Source organism: Pristiophorus japonicus, chromosome 4, assembly GCF_044704955.1.
Source record: "Pristiophorus japonicus isolate sPriJap1 chromosome 4, sPriJap1.hap1, whole genome shotgun sequence".
Lineage (NCBI taxonomy): Eukaryota > Metazoa > Chordata > Chondrichthyes > Pristiophoridae > Pristiophorus > Pristiophorus japonicus.
The window spans coordinates 284211676-284217675 of NC_091980.1; positions in this window are offsets into that span (position 1 = coordinate 284211676).

Here is a 6000-nt window from a genome sequence, read left to right on the forward strand (position 1 = left end):
GTATTAGGCTGCATAGCTCTTTGTTGACTCGCGCAGACATAGTGAGCCGAAATGACCTCCTTCCATGCTGTAAATTTCTGAGTCTATTCTATAATTGAGGGTGCATTTGGGGCTGGATTTTAGGGAGGAACCCACTAACTGAACCCCATTTGTGCAAGCTAAAGTCCCCTTGGTTGGCACGGGCTGAGAGTGGCCAGCTTCTTCCTTGACCCTCCCTTTGAACCTGAAGTCACCAGCTAGAATTTCTGCCAGTTTAACGTCTGCTGCCGCAAACAAACTGCACTCCTGCACGAAGCAGAGATACAGTACTTTGAAGGTGGAAGAAGTGGTTTCCACTAAATTAGGAAAGACCGGTATAGCTATTCGCTCCTGTAAGAAACCGGCCTTCCTGGAAAAGGACACAGTTTTGGCCAATTCGTCACTCTCTAGCTGGACTTGGTGGCATTGGTGCCCAGAGGCTACCCGTCACCACAATTTACACCCCCTCCCCCCCACCCCCCCACCTCGCAGGTTCCCCTGCTGCATCACTATTACTGCAGGTGCCTACCAATTTTATTTAAAAATCACTAGTTCCCAACAGGATCAGGTGCATTAAATGCCCAGGGCAGAAGGAGCCCCAATGCTACAATTTCTATGGCAGCAGAGCGGGACCATGGATTCACAATTCCCTCAGTAAAATGCCGCAGTGGGCAGATAAATGGTGACTTATTCATTTATGTCAAGAATATCCCATCAATAACTAACTTTCATAAAACCTGCCGTGCAGTTGCTCACACAGCTCTCTGATAAATGTTGCAGACTCTCGAGCTATAAACCTTTGATTGCTCAAGAAACCCATTTGCCATCATTGCCAACTTGAGTGTTTTGCAAATGCCATATCAAATAATAGAACATTGTAGCCCTGTGTTACATAGAATGTAAAGTACAGAGACAAAGAAAAGCTACCTCTTGTCCCTATACTCATTAAAGGCTAATCTAAACCTACCATTAGCCTTGATGGGGATGGTACGACTTCATGCCAGAGTTTACCTCTCCCATTCATCAAGCAAGTTGCAACCAAGCTGTCTATCCTTTAAAAGATTATTACTGGACCGGTACCAGAAAAGCTGTTAGTGTTTAAGCCAGGCCTTCATGTTCATGGCAGGAACACAAGAATTGCCGCAGCTGCTTCTCAGCATTCTGTATCAATTCAAAAACTCTGCACAAAATAGCAACAGAAGAGGTTCAGGCCCTGCTAGCCCTGCCTGTGGAGCTCAAACCTTCCCTTCCACAAATAATGCCATTATCTGGAACTCTGTCCTTGTCTTCTTCTAGAAACATAGAAAATAGGTGCAGGAGTAGGCCATTCGGCCCTTCTAGCCTGCACCGCCATTCAATGAGTTCATGGCTGAACATTCAACTTCAGTACCCCATTCCTGCTTTCTCGCCATACCCCTTGATCCCCCTAGTAGTAAGGACCTCATCTAACTCCTTTTTGAATATATTTAGTGAATTGGCCTCAACAACTTTCTGTGGTAGAGAATTCCACAGGCTCACCACTCTCTGGGTGAAGAAGTTCCTCCGCATCTCGGTCCTAAATGGCTTACCCCTTATCCTTAGACTGTGACCCCTGGTTCTGGACTTCCCCAACATTGGGAACATTCTTCCTGCATCTAACCTGTCTAACCCCGTCAGAATTTTAAATGTTTCTATGAGGTCCCCTCTCATTCTTCTGAACTCCAGTGAATACAAGCCCAGTTGATCCAGTCTTTCTTGATAGGTCAGTCCCGCCATCCCGGGAATCAGTCTGGTGAACCTTCGCTGCACTCCCTCAATAGCAAGAATGTCCTTCCTCAGGTTAGGAGACCAAAACTGTACACAATACTCCAGGTGTGGCCTCACCAATGCCCTGTACAACTGTAGCAACACCTCCCTGCCCCTGTACTCAAATCCCCTTGCTATGAAGGCCAACATGCCATTTGCTTTCTTAACCGCCTGCTGCACCTGCATGCCAACCTTCAATGACTGATGTACCATGACACCCAGGTCTCTTTGCACCTCCCCTTTTCCTAATCAGTCACCATTCAGATAATAGTCTGTCTCTCTGTTTTTACCACCAAAGTGGATAACCTCACATTTATCCACATTATACTTCATCTGCCATGCATTTGCCCACTCACCTAACCTATCCAAGTCGCTCTGCAGCCTCACAGCATCCTCCTCGCAGCTCACACTGCCACCCAACTTAGTGTCATCTGCAAATTTGGAGATACTACATTTAATCCCCTCATCTAAATCATTAATGTACAGTGTAAACAGCTGGGGCCCCAGCACAGAACCTTGCGGTACCCCACTAGTCACTGCCTGCCATTCTGAAAAGTACCCATTTACTCCTACTCTTTGCTTCCTGTCTGACAACCAGTTCTCAATCCATGTCAGTACACTACCCCCAATCCCATGTGCTCTAACTTTGCACATCAATCTCTTGTGTGGGACCTTGTCGAACGCCTTCTGAAAGTCCAAATATACCACATCAACTGGTTCTCCCTTATCCACTCTACTGGAAACATCCTCAAAAAATTCCAGAAGATTTGTCAAGCATGATTTCCCTTTCACAAATCCATGCTGACTTGGACCTATCATGTCACCTCTTTCCAAATGCACTGCTATGACATCCTTAATAATTGATTCCATCATTTTACCCACTACCGATGTCAGGCTGACCGGTCTATAATTCCCTGTTTTCTCTCTCCCTCCTTTTTTAAAAAGTGGGGTTACATTGGCTACCCTCCACTCCATAGGAACTGATCCAGAGTCAATGGAATGTTGGAAAATGACTGTCAACGCATCCACTATTTCCAAGGCCACCTCCTTAAGTACTCTGGGATGCAGTCCATCAGGCCCTGGGGATTTATCGGCCTTCAATCCCATCAATTTCCCCAACACAATTTCCCGGCTAATAAGGATTTCCCTCAGTTCCTCCTCCTTACTAGACCCCCCGACCCCTTTTATAACCGGAAGGTTGTTCGTGTCCTCCTTCGTGAATACCGAACCAAAGTACTTGTTCAATTGGTCCGCCATTTCTTTGTTCCCCGTTATGACTTCCCCTGATTCTGACTGCAGGGGACCTACGTTTGTCTTTACTAACCTTTTTCTCTTTACATATCTATAGAAACTTTTGCAATCCGTCTTAATGTTCCCTGCAAGCTTCTTCTCATACTCCATTTTCCCTGCCCTAATCAAACCCTTTGTCCTCCTCTGCTGAGTTCTAAATTTCTCCCAGTCCCCAGGTTCGCTGCTATTTCTGGCCAATTTGTATGCCACTTCCTTGGCTTTAATACTATCCCTGATTTCCCTTGATAGCCACGGTTGAGCCACCTTCCCTTTTTTATTTCTATGCCAGACAGGAATGTACAATTGTTGTAGTTCATCCATGCGGTCTCTAAATGTCTGCCATTGCCCATCCACAGTCAACCCCTTAAGTATCATTCGCCAATCCATCTCAGCCAATTCACGCCTCATACCTTCAAAGTTAGCCTTCTTTAAGTTCTGGACCATGGTCTCTGAATTAACTGTTTCATTCTCCATCCCAATGCAGAATTCCACCATATTATGGTCACTCTTCCCCAAGGGGCCTCGCACAACGAGATTGCTAATTAATCCTCTCTCATTACATAACACCCAGTCTAAGATGGCCTCCCCCCTAGTTGGTTCCTCGACATATTGGTCTAAAAAACCATCCCTTATGCACTCCAGAAAATCCTCCTCCACCGTATTGCTTCCAGTTTGGTTAGCCCAATCTATGTGCATATTAAAGTCACCCATTATAACTGCTGCACCTTTATTGCACGCACCCCTAATTTCCTGTTTGATGCCCTCCCCAACATCACTACTACTGTTTGGAGGTCTGTACACAACTCCCACTAACGTTTTTTGCCCTTTGGTGTTCTGCAGCTCTACCCATATAGATTCCACATCATCCAAGCTAATGTCCTTCCTAACTATTGCCTTAATCTCCTCCTTAACCAGCAATGCTACCCCACCTCCTTTTCCTTTTATTCTATCCTTCCTGAATGTTGAATACCCCTGGATGTTGAGTTCCCAGCCCTGCTCATCCTGGAGCCACGTCTCCGTGATCCCAATCACATCATATTTGTTAACATCTATTTGCACAGTTAATTCATCCACCTTATTGCGGATACTCCTTGCATTAAGACACAAAGCCTTTAGGCTTGTTTTTTTAACACCCTCTGTCCTTTTAGAATTTTGCTGTACAATGGCCCTTTTTGTTCTTTGCCTTGGGTTTCTCTGCCCTCCACTTTTCCTCATCTCCTTTCTGTCTTTTGTTTTTGCCTCCTTTTTGTTTCCCTCTATCTCCCTGCATTGGTTCCCATCCCCCTGCCATATTAGTTTAACTCCTCCCCAACAGCACTAGCAAACACTCCCCCGAGGACATTGGTTCCGATTCTGCCCAGGTGCAGACCGTCCGGATTGTACTGGTCCCACCTCCCCCAGAACCGGTTCCAATGCCCCAGGAATTTGAATCCCTCCCTGCTGCACCATTGCTCAAGCCACGTATTCATCTGAGCTATCCTGCGATTCCTACTCTGACTAGCACGTGGCACTGGTAGCAATCCCGAGATTACTACTTTTGAGGTCCTACTTTTTAATTTAGCTCCTAGCTCCTTAAATTCATTTCGTAGGAACTCATCCCTTTTTTTACCTATGTCATTGGTACCAACGTGCACCATGACAACTGGCTGTTCTCCCTCCCTTTTTAGAATGTCCTGCACCCGCTCCGAGACATCCTTGACCCTTGCACCAGGGAGGCAACATACCATCCTGGAGTCTCGGTTGCGGCCGCAGAAACGCCTATCTATTCCCCTTACAATTGAATCCCCTATCACTATCGCTCGCCCACTCTTTTTCCTGCCCTCCTGTGCAACAGAGCCAGCCACGGTGCCATGAACTTGGCTGCTGCTGCCCACTCCTGATGAGTCATCCCCCTCAACAGCACTCAAAGCAGTGTATCTGTTTTGCAGTGGGATGACCACAGGGGACCCCTGCACTACCTTCCTTGCACTACTCTTCCTGCTGGTCTTCCATTCCCTCGCTGGCTGTGGACCCTTCTCCTGCGGTAAGACCAACTCGCTACACGTGATACTCACGTCATTCTCAGCATCGTGGATGCTCCAGAGTGAATCCACCTTCAGCTCCAACTCCGCAACGCGGACCGTCAGTAGCCGGAGGTGGACACACTTCCCGCACATGTAGTCGTCAGGGACACTGGTGTTGTCCCCGTGTTCCCACATGGTACAGGAGGAGCATATCACATGACCGAGCTGTCCTGCCATGACTTAACCCTTAGATACACTTAAATTGCCGACAACAATGTTAAAAGTTACTGACTAATAAAGAAAAAGAAAAACTACTCACCAATCAGCAGCCAATCACTTACCACGTTGGCTGTGACGTCACCTTTTGATTTCTTTCTACTTCTTTTTTGACTTCTCTCAGCTGGAGCTGCACCGGTACGCCTCTCTCGACTCCCGCCTCTCTCGACGCTACCCGGACTGCTGAGCCTTTTATAGGCCGCTGCCTCTCTCGACTCCCGCCTCTCTCGACGCTCCCCGGACTGCTGAGCCTTTTATAGGCCGCTGCCTCTCTCGACTCCCGCCTCTCTCGACGCTCCCCGGACTGCTGAGCCTTTTATAGGCCGCTGCCTCTCTCGACTCCCGCCTCTCTCGACGCTCCCCGGACTGCTGAGCCTTTTATAGGCCGCTGCCTCTCTCGACTCCCGCCTCTCTCGACGCTCCCCGGACTGCTGAGTCTTTTATAGGCCGCTGCCTCTCTCGACTCCCGCCTCTCTCGACTCTCCCCGGACTGCTGAGCCTTTTATAGGCCGCTGCCTCTCTCGACTCCCGCCTCTCTCGACGCTACCCGGACTGCTGAGTCTTTTATAGGCCGCTGCCTCTCTCGACTCCCGCCTCTCTCGACTCTCCCCGGACTGCTGAGGGAGGC